Source organism: Salmo trutta, chromosome 25 (assembly GCF_901001165.1).
Source record: "Salmo trutta chromosome 25, fSalTru1.1, whole genome shotgun sequence".
Lineage (NCBI taxonomy): Eukaryota > Metazoa > Chordata > Actinopteri > Salmoniformes > Salmonidae > Salmo > Salmo trutta.
The window spans coordinates 33,567,368-33,586,518 of record NC_042981.1 but is presented as its reverse complement, the minus strand read 5'-3'; the positions used below and the strand labels follow the sequence as shown (position 1 = coordinate 33,586,518).

Genomic DNA, 19,151 nt, shown 5'->3' with positions numbered 1-19,151 from the left:
CCTGGGTGTGAGCCGTGGGGAGAAGGGAAACAAGTGGACTGCGGTGAGAAACAAGAGGATGGGCGACTCTCGTGACATCTGGAGGGCACAGACAGACACACGCACACATTAACAGCTCCCGTTTCCCATGAATGCCTCTCGACATTTCTAACAGGACGCTGTGTTTGTAAGCCAAAGCAAATCTAAACCAGCCATCTACACAATCATTTTACCTGAAGCTCCTCCGATGCCAAACAGGCTCCCCCCTACAGCAGCTGACTTCAGGCCAAACCAGCCATAAAGACAGTATTTCTCCAGGAAACACGACTTTGATACCTTTCGCTTCTTTATTCAATTCTAATTGAGCTAAGTCAGTGTTTGGATTTCAGGGTTGCTGGTGACCTAGAGCAATCAAGGCCTTCGCTGTTTACATTGGTCTGACGCCAAATGACAATGACAAAGTCTGAGACTGGGGGTGGAAGGATCTCTCACTCCTGCATCGAACTAAGCTGCTAATGTGAGAGGGAGAGAGAGCAGCGTTAATGAGGCTGAAAAAGCATCTCACATTCCACACAAGTGCTGCTGCAGCCAAGCTCTCAGCCAGTCTCCACAGCTCTTCATTTCTCCAAAAAAGCCAGAACCCCTTGAGCTGGAGACTCACGCTGGCTGTTCTGCGTGATAAGTGACTGACTAAAGAAAATCAGTCTTTATCATCAACCCACATCAGTAGCCGTACACGTGACAGTTTACTGTGGTCTGTTTTGTGACTCGAAGTGCCGTCTGCTCTTAGCCCCGATGGTGGAGATAAGACAGGGGGGAGTCAATGGAGATGGGTCATCAGAGCCTCACTGGTGAGCAGGTAGGAAGAGCACCCTGGACTGCATCAATTACATAGAACAATACATAGCGCCTAACGGAGCCCTTCAGCCAATAGCGTCCCGGCTGGGCTGTGTTTACTCTTCCAATAGAGGTAGATGGTCACTGGGGCCTGATGGCTACTGGAGGGTTAGGCTAGATCAATCACAATTACCATTGTTGTGCTTGACTGGTAACGTAGCTTAAGAAAGAGGGATGGGGCTGCACTATGGCAACTACCAACTGCCTTTCTTCCTCCCGTCTGGACTAGTGTTCATATGTTTAGATATTCCCTCACACACTCACTCTCTCTCAAACCTAAACATGCAAAAGACATATAAACATGCACCTGGCAATGACAAGTATATGCATGCAGCGGGCACCACACCTGTGTTAGTGTCTGTGCTGCTCATTATCTGTATTACACCCCTGGATCCCTTGAGACGACCGTGGGGTGACAGGGTGAGGAACACGAGGCCCCCTTACGGCTGTTACCTGTAGCCCTCAGTACAATAACCCAACGTCACTGATACCATGTGGAGCTGACAATATAGGGGCTCAGCCAGAACTACTGCAGCTTGTATAGCAACCTGAAGTCCTGTTGCTGAGGATGGGCTTTCACCAAAAATGACACCTTACCTCACACATAATACACGGTTGTTACATTAGCTATAGTCTATAGCCTTGGCTTGTGATTGGGGTTTCAGGTGATCTACCACATTATGACAGGTAATGGATGTGAGGGCACATAGATGAGCATTTGTGATCCTCTGTAATGTAAAGAGTCCTGCTGCAGGATAGAGGACAGGCAGGTATCGAAGTAATCCTGAGCTTGGATGAGCTTAAGACCCGACACAGTACATCTCCACTCCATGACAAGACTCGGTCGCCGTAATCGTCCATCTTCTGCACGATGACGCTTAACCTTGCGAGCTCACTTGGCACGTCACTTAAACCCTCTGCTTCATTCCATCTTCATTTCCCCGTGCCAGAAACCCAATTCAATTTGAACGAACACATTACATCTCCTCAAAGGCTTCAAATCTGGAGCCGTTTAGGGGTGTCCACCTGAACATGAATAGGCCATGGACTGTTCAGCTGGACACCAGTCCCGCTAACCAGCATTAAGCTTGGGTAGTAGAGGACCAAATACCGGGACAGATCGCTACAGATATACTTGGGGAAATCTTTCATTGTCGTCATGTTTCAACGGTCTTACCAATGAACAAAATGAAATGAATAGAAACCCTTGTCCTAGGGAATCTGGCGCGCAAGGCCTTTCGCAGAAGTGATTTTAGGAAAGAATAGGGCCGTTTCGCAGACGGATATTAAGCCTACCCCTCGAGCGAAAAGCACTTTTAAAATCTTAAATTGAAGATCGAAATCTTACAAGAGAGACTCTCCATTGATTTGAAAGGGCTTTTCAGACCAGAAGTAGGTTTAATCTGGGACCGTACATCCGCCCCCTATGAGTGAGCCAACGACAAACTATGGTTTGGTGTCCTGTGTCCTTTTTTGTGACGGGAGGGAGCCAACGGGACAGGAAGTGGTGGTCGTGCCAGTCATTTGCCTGTCAGTATGGTAGCCTGGTGGCCAGGCCGGTGGTGAAGTCCCCGCCAGGACACTGTTGACACCAGCCTGAGCTCAACTGCTTTTAATAGCTCTACTCCACACACTGATCGTCAACAATAGCAGAGCAGAAAAACAGAGTTGTTTTCCACTGTGTCAGTGTCAGGATGTACAGAGAGAAAGAGAGGGAGCTTCTGTGGTTCCCCTAACAGTGCCTCTACCTACAGAGAGTAAAAGGCCTTCTCCTGCCGTGTGGAATGTGACAATAAGCACAGATATTACCAACGCCTGATAAGTCCCAGCCAAACACCCTTATATGGAGAAAAATGTGCAGAGGGAAGACATGAAACATTTGCGCTTCTCTGAGAGTTGCTAGCACTTCAGAATTAACGATGGGCACTCGCAGCACACAGCCTTCCAGATGGCTTATGGGGAGGAGAACCACCATGCATCAAGATGTCTAGCTTGACATGGGCCTAAAACACAAACTGTTAAAGTCCATAGCTCCTTTCCCTTTAGCTAAATAGTTCAGTCTAACAGATTATACAAACATGAGCACACTATGTATTAGGAAATAACTTGTGTAAAATGCTTGTTTTAATTGTATTTTTCCATAGTGTGCCAACACTGATTAAGTGAATTCACTTGAGCGATGAGTTGCAGATGCCTCGAGACCATATGTGCCACCGAGCGAGAGGGTAACAGTACAACAACACTTCAGAGCCTCTGAAATACACGACTTTGACCGACAAACTAGGTCCAGGAGAGATACTTGTGTAGTGTAAAAAGACATATCTAGACTCAAATCTCTCTGTAAGAGATGTCTCCCACACTACTCCGGAAAATATCCACACATTTGTGAATCGTTGCATTAAATCATGTGTGCAGTATGGTTTAGATGAGAAACGCCTGTATAATTTCAATTGCTATTTCATGTGTTTGTCTATATACTATGAAACACTACATGGCCAAAAGAATGTGGACACTTGCTCGTCAAACATCTCATTCCAAAATCATGGGCATTAATATGGAGTTTACGCTTTACAGTTGGCACTATGCATAGGGGCAGGCAGCGTTCTCCTGGCATCCGCCAAATACAGATTCATCCGTCGGACTGCCAGATGGTGAAAAGTGATTAAATTCACTCAAGATAACATGTTTCCACTACTCCAGAGTCCAATGGAGGCGAGCTTTACACCACTTCAGCCATCACTTGGCATTGCGCATGGTGATCTTAGGCTTGTGTGCGGCTGTTCGGCCATGGAAACCCATTTCATGAAGCTCCCGACGAACAGTTATTGTGCTGACGTTGCTTCCAGAGGCATTTTGGAACTCGGTAGTGAGCGTTGCAACTGTGGGGCAGACTATTTTTAAACGCTGTACACTTTTCAGCACTCCTTTTCTGTGAGCTTGTGTGGCTTACCACTTCGCGGCTGAGCCATTGTTGCTCCTAGATGTTTCCACTTCACAATAACAGCACTTACATTTGACTGAGGCTGGTCTAGCAGGGCCAACATTTGGCTAACTGACTTGTTGGAAAGGTGGCATCCTATGACGGTGCCACGTTGAAAGAAACACGGAGCTCTTCAGTAAAGCCATTCTACCGCCAATGTTTGTCTATGCAGATTGCATGGCTGTGTGCTCGATTTTACACACCGGTCAGCAACGGGTGTGGCTGAAATAGTCATTTGAAGAGGTGTCCACATACTTTTGTATATAGTGTATTTACGGTATGCTAATAACTGCACACACACGAAGCAGGAATGTGGCTTTGCTCACACCACAGTCAAGGATAGTATAAACAGAAAAGTATAACATTGATGTTGAAGAGAGAGATCTCACTAGACATATTTTACTCATGTAAATCCACCTTTACTCCTTTGTCACTGGTAAACTGACAGCAAATGGTCGGGGCAGATGCGAGGGGGGAACATCCCATTCTTGAAAGGTCACATCAAGAGCGCGAAAACAACACAATCATATGGTTTGGTATGTTTCCATAAAGAAAATCACGGAACTCTGTCCATATCAATTCTGACTGCAGACCCGATTTGGGCAGTACAAATAGAATGCAATGTTCCTTGTGGTCACACATTTCTCTGCTGTAAAAAAAGGTGATCCGCATGCCTGGGTCTTTGTGGTTTTGTATCTAACCCTATGGTGGTGTTGAAGCCCCCTGAAACAGTTGGCCCCTCATGACAATAACAACAATTACGTGAATGAGCATGTGCTGTGTAAAGAACATCAGGAAGGAGAATAGAGTAGAGTTGTCTGCTGAAACATAAACCCCTTCAAGTATACAATCACAAAACATTCTTGGATAATAGTGAACTGCACTCCATTTCTGGACAATGTTCCTTGGACAGACAATGCAAGCGTCGCAACTTCTAAATAAGCATCGAGGTCCCTTCTGTAGTTTAACTTAAATGCATCTTTGTGTGAGTGAGGGTGCAAACTCAATGAGCCAATGTTCCGTGCCAGCCAGGTGAGCTCTCTACCGTGGCGTACAGTACCAATGCTGCTTTTCAACTAACACCAGTGTTACAGCGTTCGCATGCTTCCCAGCCGAAACAATTTGGAAAAACTGTTTGCGCATATATTATGACAACATTTTGTGACGTTTTTGTTCGTTTTGGACTTCGGCAAGGGGTTTTTCAGCTGTTCGGACACAAACTATTTTTCTTGCAATTGTGTTTCCATAGATAGTCCACACTGTCAGCCCTTGTGAAGAGCAGAAACAACGTCTGCATAATCAAAAAGTACCAGTGGCTTGGCTTTGGCCCCAAGAGAGAGCAGATCTGCAGGAGCCATGGCCCACTGAGACACGGGTGCCAGCCCATGTAGAGGGAAACAGATAAGTCTGAGCCTTTTGGGTAAAACACGGAGGTAAAATCCTGTATGGAATGCACCACAAGGACTCATAACTCCATAGGAGACTTCAGACAGACAAACACCAGTAATAAGCAGAGCCTCCCAGTAAAACATTAGGCTGTGGTCTAATGAAAAGCCTTCTCTAGGCAGCAGCATGTAGCACTGAGGGTGTGTGACAGTCAAACGGACACCAGGTTGCTGGGTTGCCATGACAGAGAGCCCACTGCGCCAAAAGGCATTCCTGGCCCTTCCTCCAGTCCCTGCTTTCTGCTCCCTGGGTGTTTGCTCTCGCCAGCCCTGCACTACAGGGTTCCAGGGGCCCTTTTGTTGCCTCTCTGGGGCCCCGGAGCACCTCGACAGGGCGACAGCCACCATCCCAGTTCCCCAACATCAAAGAGAGGGTAAAGGCGTCTGCAGGCTACCCAGCCGAAACAGTTTGGGAGAGTTTTTGCATATATTATGACATTTTGTGACATTTTGGACTTCGGTAAGTTTTTTTTCTTTTGGCTGTTCGGGCACACATAAAAAGCCAAGCCGATGTCGGTAGCTGAAGTCGTCGCCCCTTTGTCTGTGATTGGTCAAACGTAGGGATTCTTCATTAAAGTCTTTGTTGTCATTCATTGAGAAATACTGCACCTGACATCTTAGTTGGATGTAAACTTGCATGACTAAGACCTCCTCTGCAAAATCATCCAAACGAATGACAGATTGCTTGAGTTACATTAATTCTGACTATTTTGAGGCTACGTCATCTCAAAATGGACAAACCGAACTATTTCCGCTTTTTTCCCTTGTTTTTCAAGCGAAAGTCTTTTAAAAGAGAGTATTACAAGCACACTTTTTCGATTCTCCTAGCCGAGTTCGGCTAGTCACCAGCTTAACTGAGGCATGCTGACGCCTTAAAATCAACCCAAACAACTCACTGAGGAAGGGAACAGGCAGGCCCACTGAAGTTTACGGTCATGCTGGGTGTATTTCTGGCCACATAAATCAGCGAAACAAAAATGGAAACAATAAAACACCCTCTCAGACTGATGTCAGCTACATGTTGAACATCCCCAGGCCTTTCTTAGTCACAGGTTAATGCATTTTCACAGATCTATTGGGGCTTTGTTATGCATAGCAGAATGCCCAGTGCTTGACTTGGATTTAAATAGGTGCCGGTACCGTTTTTTTATTGAGGTGCAGGAACACCACATTACTTCTGAGCTAATATCCATTAAGAGGTGCAGGAACTCAAACCGTAGAAAATTTGAGGTACCAGCACTAACAGTGGTTATTTGAGATGTTCTTGCCATAATATGGACTTGGTCTTTTACCAAATAGGGCTATCTTCTGTATACCACCCCTACCTTGTCACAACACATCCGATTGGCTCAAACGCATTAAGAAGGAAAGAAATTACACAAATTAACATTTAACAAGCAACACCTGTTAATTGAAATGCATTCCAGGTGACTACCTCATGAAGCTGGTTGAGAGAATGCCAAGAGAGTGCAAAGCTGTCATCAAGGCAAAGGGTGGCTACTTTGAAGAATCTCAAATATAATTATTTGTTTACCACTTTTTTGGTTACTACATGATTCCATGTGTTATTTCATAGTTTGTACGTCTTCACAATTATTCAATAATGAAGAAAATAGCAAAAAAAAAAAAAACCTGGAATGAGTAGGTGTGTCCAAACTTTTGACTGGTACTGCAGATCCAGCGAGCTCCTGCCCAAGGCAAGCACTGAGAATGCCATTGCATGGAGCCTAATTATTTCAATGCAGTGAGTGTTTTTTTTAAATGTAGTTAGAACTGACTATGGGCTCCTCAGGTGGCATTTTATCATTATGAAGGCCTACAGCAAAGTATCCACTTAGCAGCAGCAGGATTTTGTTATAAAGTTTGAGTCATTTAGATAGCATAAGAACACGGCATCAGCCATGGCAAAATGTGTAGAATTGCAGGAAACTACAGCGCCTTCAGAAAGTATTCAGACCCTGTGACTTTTTCCACATTTTGTTACGTTACAGCCTTATTCTAAAACGTGTTAAATAAAAACATTTCCTCAGCAATCTACACACAATACCCCATAACGACAAAGCGAAAACAGGTTTTTAGAATTAAATATCTTATTTACATAAGCATTCAGACCCTTTGCTATGAGACTTGAAATTGAGGTCCGGTGCATCCTGTTTCCATTGATCTTCCTTGAGAGGTTTCTACAACTCGATTGGAGTCCACCTGTGGTAAATTCAATTGATTGGACAGGATTTGGAAAGAAGCGTACCTGTCTATATAAGGTCCCATAGTTGACAGTGCATGTCAGAGCAAAAACCAAGCCATGAGGTTGAAGCAATTGTCCGTAGATCTCCGAGACAGGATTGTGTAGAGGCACAGATCTTGGGAAGGGTAGCAAATCATTTTTGCAGCATTGGAGGTCTCCAAGAACACAGTGGCCTCCATTCTTAGATGGAAGAAGTTTGGAACCACCAAGACTCTTCCTAGAGCTGGCCTACCCGGCCAAACTGAGTAATCGGGGGAGAAGGGCCTTGGTCAGGGAGGTGAACAAGAACCGGATGGTCACTGACAGAGCTCCTCTGTGGAGATGGGAGAACCTTCCAGAAGGACAACCATCTCTGCAGCACTCCACCAATCAGTCTTTTATGGTTGAGTGGCCAGGGGGAAGTTACTCCTCAGTAAAAGGCACATGATAGCCCGCTTGGAGTTTGCCAAATGGCACCTAAAGATTCTCTGCTTTGTTGAAACCAAGATTGAACTCTTTGGCCTGAATGTGAAGTGTCATGCCTGGAGGAAACCGGGCACCATCCTTACAGTGAAGCATGGTGGTGTCAGCATCATGCTGTGGGGATATTTTTCAGCGGCAGGGACTGGGAGACTAGTCAGGATGGAGGGAAAGATGAACGGAGCGAAGTACAGAGAGATCTTTGATGAAAACCTGTTCCAGGACAACGACCCTAAGCACACAGCCAAGACACCGCAGTAGTGACTTCAGGACAATTCTCAATGTACTTGAGTGGCCCAGTCAGAGTCCGGAATGGAACTTGATCGAACAGCTCTGGAGAGACCTGAAAATTGCTGTGCAGCAACGCTCCTCATCCAACATGACAGAGCTTGAGAGGATCTGCAGAGAAGAATGGGAGAAAATCCCCAAATACAGGTGTGCCAAGCTTGTAGTGTCATACCCAAGAAGATGAAGCTGTAATCGCTGCCAAAGGTGCTTCAACAAAGTACTGAGTAAAGGGTCTGAATAATTATGCAAATGTAATATTTACTTTATTTTTTATAAGTTAGCATACATTTCTAAAACAGTTTTTGCTTTGTCATTATGGGGTATTATGTGTAGATTGATGAAGGGGAAAATCATACATTTCAGAATAAGGCTGTAACCGAACAAAATGTCAATGGTCTGAATGAATTTTCTCTCAGCCCCATTTCAAAATGTGTAGAATTGCAGGAAATTAGAAAAATTGCAGTTTTAAAGCTATCAGCCCCATGACAAAATGTATAGAATTGAAGGAAATTAGCTTTAAAAACATGAATGCCTCTGCAGCCAGGATGATGGACCCTAAAATGTCTGGTCAGAGACTGTGCCATTATTTCAATGCAGTTAGTGTGTTTCGCTACATCTGCTAAATATGTGTATGTTACCAATAAAATGTGATTAACTATGTCCCCGCTAACTTTGCCACCACTGCTATAAAAAAAAAAGTAAAACAAAGTTTGTCATAGGAAAAAAGAAAACAATTATCCATCTCGGAATAATTTGGTATAGACCCTTAAGTGACTCAAATGATGCATTCTAAACCACATAAGCCAAATAATGAATGGGAAGAAAGCAAATATAGAGACTGTCTCAGACAAATCACCGGTGATTCAACGTTTAGTTCAATGAGAGCGACCAAAGGGGTCAAGAGGAAAGTAGACTGAGGAAGGTCACTTGCAAACACACCTACTAATTTCTTGTGAGAGAGATCACCACCACCACAGAACGTTTAAAACAGCCACTTCCAGGTTCACTTGGTGAGTAGCTAATGCACAAGTGAGTATAAAGCTTTATTGTTTGGGTACTGCTGCAACGGCTATAATGGGCAAAATTACAACGACAGTACTTTGGTTTCCATAAAAGTTCACAGAAATATTTTCTAAAATTCATTTAATAATGCAACTCAAAGAAACGCAATTCAACGAAACACTAGCCTATCGTGTGTTTACTGTGGACGACGTGGAGACGCGCACGCTTTCCTAAATGAAAGAAGTCGCTTCTTTTACACTAGTCAAATAAGTTCGTTGATCAACTTACCCGGTGTACAATATTGTCAGAGAAGACCGTTCTTAACTTCCGCTGAATAGTGTTCCGTAATTTTCGTAAACTCATAAACAATGGCTCCACTTAGTTGTGTATGTAATGTGTCTGTTAACAGCAGCGCCGTCTCCGGGTCTCTCTCCGGGTCTGTCTCCGGGTCTCAGCCATCGTGGTCCCGTGCTTTCCAAAGCAGGGCTCTCTCGGTTACGAGTCACTGCCAACGCCGAGATAATGGACTCCTCCCAGATGTGGAGGGACTTCACCACGCCTCTAGCTGACGGACACCAGACTTCACTACACTACCAAGCGAAGTCATGGAGCAAATGCAAAATGACATGGAAACGCATGCATCTCTACTTTTATTCATGGTCTCTTTTTTTTCTTCATTTTTTACTGAATGTACTTGTCGTAGTAATAAAGGCTACTTTACAGCGGTCTATAGACCCTAATCAGAATCCAGCAGACTGCAGCCTGAACATATTTTCCATATCCTTTTTACAGCTGTGTCTTGTCTGTCACGAAACATTTGTGTGATCAACAGATAAGCACACCAAAAGGAAACAGACAGGTTTTGTTCACGACATAAATGACAAAGACGATAACATGTCTTATCTATGTGGCTGTTACTCTGGTAAACTGCATAGTAGGCCTACAGCAGCAGAGCACGGTCGTAAATGCTTGTCAGATAACGCCACCAGAGGGACAGGTATTCCTGGTCTCCCATGCTCATAAACACGATCAGGCTTTGTGTTTCATGTTCTGCTGTGAGCCACATGACTGCCACCAAACACACACACACACACACCTATGGTTTGCCTCCCCCCTCGCAGCCACAAGTACTGTAATCTGCACATCATATATTATATTTACAGCAGCTATTGAGGGCTGAATGGATATGTTTATCTGTGGCTGGTCTATTGTTCTGGTAGATACAGTATGTCTAGCTCTGCTCTTTAATGTAGGACTATCATCATTCTGCACACAGCTGCCAGAGGGGGATTTACATGATTATACGAAAAGCCCTCTGGCTAATAAACTAGCTATATAATGTTATTCATATGATATGATTATGCCCCTCATAGAAATCCAAAAGGATTACAATATGTTAACATGATAAATTGCTAAAGGTTGTCTGAATACGTACAATTAAAATAAAAATGTAGTTCTGTTATTCAGAGTAATACAATCACTATATAATTGGTTCAAATAGGACCAATTTTCTTTATTACAGTCATAGACATCTTGATGTATATACTGACAGATAATGGATGTTATAATAAGTTAAACATATAGGCAGAAATTGATGTGACACAGATCCCCATATGTGTAATGTCCTGTAATCCGTTCCATTCTGGACAGTGACATGCAGAGCCCTTGTCTGGCAGCTTTCAGGAGAGCTCCTGGCTGCTCACAGTCACCCTGCATCTCATTACCTCTAATAGGCACTGACGGACATCCCGTCTCCTATCAGGCCCTTTCTCTGTCCCCAGACAGTAACACTGTCCTGGTCTGGACAAGGTTTAGCCTGGGCATGTCCCAGGCCAGCTAGACAGTTAGCACTCTCCCTACACACACACACAGGCACACACCTCTGTCTAACCTGCCCAGCTATCAACCTTCCATGTTTGAATTGAGGCTGAGACTTGAGAACGAGGGGAGGGGGGGGGGGGGGGGGGGGGGGGGGGGGGGTAGCCCCCTGCTAAGTGATTTTCTCACCCTTCCTTTCTCGCCGGTGGCTATTGTACAGTGTGATCCAGTCATCATTACCCACTACTACACCGTAGTTGGGCTGTTCACTGTCTGTAATTGCCATGGTAATTTATGTGGTATATAATAGGGTAGCTGGGGAAACTGTGTGGGCTTTGTCTGATGATGCAGTCGTTGTGTCAGGCCTGGGTTAAAATGTGTATTTGAGTATGTGTTATTTAAATACCCTTTTCTGTGTATTTGAGTATTTTTTTATACACAGCCCAAAACAAGTACTTATGAGTATTTTTCATTTGTTTGTTAATTTGTTTATTTATTCGTAAAAACCAATTTGTCAACCAAATTGTATTTAAAAGTATTTTCCAAAAACGTATTTCAAATACCTGGGTTAAATGTATGGGAGTGTATTTGAGTCCATATATTTTAGTATTTTCAAATACTTTCTAAGTATTTACATTCAACAACTAGTTGTTTCAAATATAGTTTATCTGAATACTTGTTTTGAAATGCATTAAATGAATTGAAGTACCAGAAATAGTATTTTAACCCAGGTCTGGTGTGAGTGAGTCTACTGTATGACTGTAATCAGATGCATAAGTCACTCACCACACCCAAAAACAACTGGTTGCCTGGGTCCTGTTTCTAAATGGAGCATTCTGTATAAAAAGCCCCTTCTATATATAACCTCTGTGCATCTGCGGTATACTACAAATGACATAGCTAGGAATCTCTGCATAGACTACAACAGTACAAAGTCTGTAAAAGCCAACCCCTTTGAAATGCCTTTTACGTATAATTGACCAAGACAGGTCTTAAATGCAGTCCCAGTAATAGAGCATACAGTCTCCTAATGTGACAACTAACAAGGAATCAATGGTGACAAATAGAGAAGTGCATCAAAGCAGCTCATCAAGTCACATCCAAGTACAGGACAGTAAAAAGGTTTAGGACAGTATCTGTGGTAGATTTCCTTGTAAGTGACATCCCTCATTGTGTTTGGATGCTGTCAGGGCTGACATATCAAACTGTATGGATTTAACCTTTATTTTAACTGGGAGTCAACACTGAGACCGAGGGCCTCTTTTCCAGGTAAGCCCGGTGTACACAATACACATCGAGATACAACATACACATTTAAAACCACAAAAATACACAATAAGCAGGATGAGTGTGAACAGGAAACCCCGAGACCTGATGGGCCTGGCTCTCACGGGTGATATAACTGTACTGTGGTCATCACCGTGTCACTACTGAGAGAGACGGGGGAGAGAGGACTAAAACACAGGAGAGACCGAGACATGGCGAGAGAATGAACGATTGTGACCTGCTCCTCTAGTGACACAAAACCACACGTCACGTTACTGATGCAGATACAGTAGGGCTATTTTTAGGTTTGATGGGAATGAGGTGACCTATCGACCTGAGGCACACTACAGGCTTGGAGCCCGTGATCTGACTAGAGATTCACTCGCACCCCAAGTCATGCATGTGTCAATGGAAGATACGTGGGAGGTTTGAGTTATTTATGAGAAGCTCAAGTTGTAATGTAACCCTTGCGGCTTGTGTCGAGATCTCAAAGCCCACGACATTAGAAACGTATGATATTGTCTGTAGAGGGAACATTTGTAGTAGAGGTCCCCTGCAGTTTCAGTGCAATATTACGGGAAACCTATAGTACATGACTTTGCCACTGATGCGCTTGGAAATTGCCCGTCGGAAAAATGCTGTTGGCTTGCCGTTAGACCATTACAGTCTGGCAGTGGCACACAGTAGCAGGTCAGACATGTCCAAAAATGGGAAAATAAAATCGAACGTTTGGTGGTCAGCACGATGTGTGGCCATGACATCACTCGGTAATCTAAAAATGTCCTGAAGACCATGCTCAGCAGTGGCCTGTCTGGTTCCCTCTCAGCTAATACATATGTCAACATTAACACTGTAGCTTCACAGAGGCATGTAGACATCCAAATATAACATTTCGCATGAGAAAGTCTTCCGTCTTGGAAATAAGGGCCATTTGCGATTCAGAAAGAGACTCCAGAGCCCAGAGAATGCTACTTCAATGAAAGCTAAATCATTTGAAGCCTTTTTAAATAGCTGGGGTCTTAAGATGTGTGTCAGTGATAGCTTGAGAGTTGAAATGACTAGCTTATCATTTTAACCTACTTCTAGTTCCATGACTCATTGTATAAACCCAATAGGTTATTAGTTCACAGGAGTCCATAAGGGGCTAGTGTAACACGGCTGGTACACTTATACAGTGTCTCTATAGACACATAGCCAATATTGGGTTAGTAGAATATTCATAGCTTACAGTCATCAAGAAATATAGAGCAAATAAACAGTGATTGGGATCTGAGGTTACGTTATGTCAGAATTGGACAAGCCTGATTCCAATGAGCTAAATTCCATGAACCACTTAGGAGCTTAATATGATTTAACATATCAGGCATTGGCATAATTATGCCCTACTCTAACGCAGTAAGACCAGCAACAACCTAAAAATAACTAATAACTACCTCAAAAAGGCTATTAGGTTTGAAAATGAAAAACAGCCACGATAGTGATTTGCACAAGAGAAGGAAAATATGTATGACGTAAATAGAGCATTTCAACTGGATAGTTATTTGAGTGACTAAACAAAAGAAATGGCCGTATGTAAAGTGCTATATTGGTAGAATTATGACTTTTCGTTTTATGACAGTATGTTTTGTTGTTGTAAGGTAACACTCCACACCCCCATTACCCAGAGTTCCTGCTAAGCACTACTTTCACACCCATACAAAATGAGTAGAGCAGAGGCCTGCTAAGTTCCGTTATTAAAGTCATGTGCTGTGGCCGTTTCCCTTTCACTAATGAAGAATGAAACAAATCCTCTCTGAGAACGGAAAGTGAATTCAGAATCGGAGGCGATGGAAAACAGTGAGCATTAACAACCTCCACATGCCTGTCTGTCACGGAGACCGATCACCTCACAGACATAGGAAATGACTGACTGACCAGGAGGAGCTCGTTGTTAATATGGCACCAGCAGGTTGCTAAAACGGTCTGACCCGGGATAGCCTGTCTCTAGCCTGCATGTTTATAGGCCTTGCGGTGTCCATGGCAACTGTGTTTACAGTCCAAAAAAAACCTTTAACACCAACAGGTTCAGCTGCATCCGGTACAGAAAACAATTTAGATAATTACAGGCTTATTTTAAAGGCGTTTAAACCTAATACAACTGTGTCTTCATACCATTTCTTACCTATTTATTATGCTATTAATAGATAATGAATGTGCTACACGAGGCTCTGAAATGTTTTCATTCAGGCTGTGAAATCCAATTATCTTCCCAGTGTTGGAGCCGCTGGGCTGCGCTGGGCTGTCTGACTTAGTCAGATGATAAGAGAGTGTGTGTCTGGTGCTTAAGTCTCCTTGAGAAGGGCAAAGGACGTGACCACTCTCCTATCCTCTGACCGACAGCCAATAATAGCAGTGAGGGTCTGCGGCTACCACCGTGTGGGATACTCACTCCAACCCGGTGCGTGTTGAGTTTGCGCGTGTGTGTATGCTTCTGTGCATGCATGTAGAAGATATAGCAGGACAACCTGTGTATTTTATGGCCACTGCAGTAACCGATTGCATCTCTTTCCCTCATCTGGCACAGAGCTTTTACCTTCCAGTAGCATTGGCCCTAGCAGCTTGACAAATGTCTAGTCTTCTCTCCCAGCCTCTCACAGCCAGGCCTGACCCGCTCTCCTCTCTGCCCCCCTCACAGTTACTCTTATTGGAGGCGAGCTCTCGGAAGGCGTGTGCCAGGTTCATGTTTCTCATTTTCGCCAGCCTCTCCAGGGAATGGGGTGAGGGTGTAAGGAGGGGTGCAGCCGGCAGACAGACGCCCGGGCAGAAACCTGTTTATTCATGCATAAGCTAACCCCCGCCCCTCTCCACTACCACCTCCCTCCTCGTCCCGATCGATACACTAGGCAGCCCACGCAGACAAAGTCCCTGTTGTCAGGCCACCTGACTGGGACAAGGAGCGTCTGGTCATAAATCGACCTGTTGAGGAGGGGAGAGGAGACACTATGCAGCATCAGCACTACTCTAATATGCCATCCCATTACTCATCTTGGAACATGCATAGTTTTCCACATAGTGCATGATGGGAGAAAAGGCCCCTGGGGATGAAGTAAGGCTGAGAGGAGGGGAGAATGCGGGCAGTGTGAAAAGACATGTTTTTGAATCCTCCATGCTCTCTAGGACATAGACTTTCTTTTCTGGCTTGTCAGTCTCTGGCTTACATTAATGGCATCTGCTCCAGATCAGGCCCTGTTCCTTCCTGTCACAATACCAGCCACAGGCCCTGACCGTCACAGATGTCATCCCAGAGGCTGTTGATTCCTCAGCCCCTCAGAGATGTCAGCCCCAGTCCTCAGAGAGGATGGAACCAGTCCTCAGAGATGTCAGCCCCAGTCCTCAGAGAGGATGGAACCAGTCCTCAGAGATGTCAGCCCCAGTCCTCAGAGAGGATGGAACCAGTCCTCAGAGATGTCAGCCCCAGTCCTCAGAGATGTCAGCCCCAGTCCTCAGAGAGGATGGAACCAGTCCTCAGAGAGGATGGAACCAGTCCTCAGAGATGTCAGCCCCAGTTCTCAGAGAGGATGGAACCAGTCCTCAGAGAGGATGGAACCAGTCCTCAGAGATGTCAGCCCCAGTCCTCAGAGAGGATGGATGGAACCAGTCCTCAGAGAGGATGGAACCAGTCCTCAGAGAGGATGGAACCAGTCCTCAGAGAGGATGGAACCAGTCCTCAGAGAGGATGGAACCAGTCCTCAGAGAGGATGGAACCAGTCCTCAGAGATGTCAGCCCCAGTCCTCAGAGATGTCAGCCCCAGTCCTCAGAGAGGATGGAACCAGTCCTCAGAGATGTCAGCCCCAGTCCTCAGAGAGGATGGAACCAGTCCTCAGAGAGGATGGAACCAGTCCTCAGAGAGGATGGAACCAGTCCTCAGAGATGTCAGCCCCAGTCCTCAGAGAGGATGGAACCAGTCCTCAGAGATGTCAGCCCCAGTCCTCAGAGAGGATGGAACCAGGGAAGCTCCTCTATTTAGCGGATGAGTGGATACATTTCTGAGGCCTCGTTAACGGACGGCGGCCATTTCCATTTCCAGCACTCCTAGTCTCAGAGCTCATTGGAAATGGATACTAAATCAGTGTGAAGGAGGGAGAAGGAAGCCCAATCAGATGAAATATGGAGGGGGAAAGGGTTCCCAGGGGACCCCAGATGCCCGCTGGCCATTATGAAACATAATCATTACGGTTTCATCCCCATCAGTGGGGTAGAGGAACCCTCATGGGCAATATTGACAAGCCACACACGGAGGTGGAGGAGGTTTGAAGCACTCCACACGGGGTTAACTCGCGAGCACGACATTGGATTTCCTGCTTCATGTGAGCACGGGCGCTGAGATTGAGATATGGCTTTAATTGATTGGATCACAAGGCAGGCTTTTCTCCTGAAGACGTCTACACACAGACATTCAGGGTTCCCAAATCAGACAGTTTGCTGTGGGCTCCATCCTTTTTGGAGTACTGAGCAAAAAAATCTTTTTCCCTCTTGAACCAATTGCACAACATGCAAAGATGATGACTTTCAACTTAGAACCTGGAATTGAGTATAAATAATTCGATTTCGCTTCAGTAACCTCAATATTTTTATGAATCAAAACGACTCAGAGGCCGTTGATGTTGACGTTTTTAAGAGTGTGTGTTTATGCTGAGTGAAGTCCCATTCCCACAAGGCAATCTGCTCCGCCCCTTATAAACAAACAGCAAAACGAGCACGCCTCCAGGGCTAATCATCAGTTGTGTGTTTCATGTGAACGCAGGGAGGGGAAAGGGACAGCCTCTGACGGGGCTCACACAGCCATTCCCTAATGGAAACAATGAAACGTTATGCTCAGAGGCTGCTGAACCAGGTGGCATGTCCTGAGGCACTGTTAGTCAGAGTATAACAATCAGCTTTTACAGACTGTTCCTTCAAAAACCCTGACAGACTCTTGGTGTTCTGAGGTCCTTTGTTGGATACGTGTGTGTGTGTGTGTGTGTGTGTGTGTGTGTGTGTGTGTGTGTGTGTGTAGGACTGACACAAATGTCCTACCGTGACTCGCCAATCCCTCTGTCAGTCTTGCCATGCAACATCTGAGGTTTAGAAATTCCCAATTTTCAAGCCTCCTGTACTGCGCTGTTGAGCACTTGCTTGCTTACTCAGCATCTTCCCACCTCTCTCCATCCCTCGCTCCCGTCTCTCTCTCATTCCCCCTCTCTCGCTCTCGGAGCACGTTTAATACACTCCCTACCCCTGTGCCTGCAGAGAGATATGATGGAGCGAGAGAGAGAGGGGGGAGGACTCAAAGATTCTGAGTGTTTAGCTTGTTAAACGTCGTCTCCTTGACTGCGGTCACCTCCCTGCTCCTTTCCCAGAGTCCTCTGCTCTTCCACCCTGAACCTGCTGAACTCTGAGGGGTGATGAACAATGAACTCTAACCCCAGGCTCTCCCTAAGACCTGCCTGTCTGTTTCAGACAAAGGACAGGATCGCTGAGCGGTGGTTTACTAATAAGACAGACAGCCTAACTGGTATTGGAGAAGCCAACCATCCCTGACAATGTCACCTCTCTGTATCTGTCTGGCATACAGAGGACAAGGTCGTATGCAAACAGCTGAGATACACGTGTTCACATTAGACAGGGTAATGAGGGAGTGATACCTACTGCACAGAAACTGATAGAAGGCTGTCACTAACAGTGAATGTGGTGACTGAAATATTGACCCACATTTTGTATTCAGGCTGCGATAGCAGGCGTTTACATGGTCACGTCTGCTAAGAACCCCCCCCATTCTGCAAACATCCTACGAGACTGATCTGCAAACAGAGCGCTTCCCTGAGATTGTGAGCTGTCTGCATGCTTCTGCTCGGAGCTAAAGTTGTTTTTATTAATTGAACTTCCATTTTCCAAGAGTAGCTGAACAGGAGATCAAACTGCTGCTCAACTTACTGTGTACTTCTGAATGTACGATTCCAGCCCTCTTCATTTAAATGAGTGTTCTCCTTGGTAACTAGATACTATACCCATACTAAATGACATAAGACTCATGTTCTTTACCGTCTCGACTCAAAGACCTTCCTCTTTTGTCTGTTAATTTGCCATCCCAGATATATATTGCGGTAGGTGAATCTTTGACTGGGCTTTAACTCTGAGTAAGGTGAGGTGGGACGGCTCTGTGGGCCGTGGGGTGGGGCCCTAGCCAGCCTGCTGTGTGTGATAAGAGACCCTATCCGAGTCCTCCTGGAGACAGCAGTTTTCTGAGTCCCATTGAGGGAATAAGTACTCTGCCAGCCTCTGAGCTCAGATAGGGATTCCACCGACCAACCGATGGCCCTCAGTGGACTCATCTGCTTTCTCTCTCTCTGATACACTCCCCTGTAGCACTGAGGCAGGGTAGGAACGAAGTGAACAGCTACACAGATATGCAGGCTGATTTCAGTAAAGATTGTCTGGGCGGCAAGGAGAAAGGACGCGAGGAATCGAGATTCTCCCTATTAAGCCGGGACAATGTGTATAAGAGGTGAGCGTTGCAGATTTCCAACACTGTCTGTCTGTCACACACAAGTCACGACTGATGAACAAAAAAAGGTCCCATACCAGTAGATCTGTGACTGCAGTAGCCCCACACTGACCCCTGATGGACAACTAGTGCACCTACACTGTCTTCTACACTACAAATCACAGAAACTGGGTTCTCAATCCAGGGTCCTCATACTCCTGTACCGTAGATGTCATATGCTCATTAGTACAGCGAAAACAGGAAGAAAT

At 45.2% G+C, this 19,151-nt stretch overlaps 1 protein-coding gene and 1 long non-coding RNA gene across 2 annotated transcripts in view; one reads left to right on the top strand and one right to left on the bottom strand.

Moving 5' to 3' along the window:
- Nucleotides 1-9,839, bottom strand: part of LOC115162460 (T-lymphoma invasion and metastasis-inducing protein 2) — a gene marked incomplete in the record, with an annotated part of 102,825 nt that extends 92,986 nt beyond the window's left edge. The window contains 1 exon segment of the mRNA XM_029713773.1: nt 9,584-9,839.
- On the top strand, nt 9,290-10,038 carry LOC115162465 (uncharacterized). The gene is made up of 2 exons (XR_003869556.1): nt 9,290-9,322; nt 9,705-10,038. It is a non-coding gene; the product is annotated as an uncharacterized LOC115162465 (long non-coding RNA).
- The last annotated feature ends 9,113 nt before the right edge of the window (nt 10,039-19,151 follow it).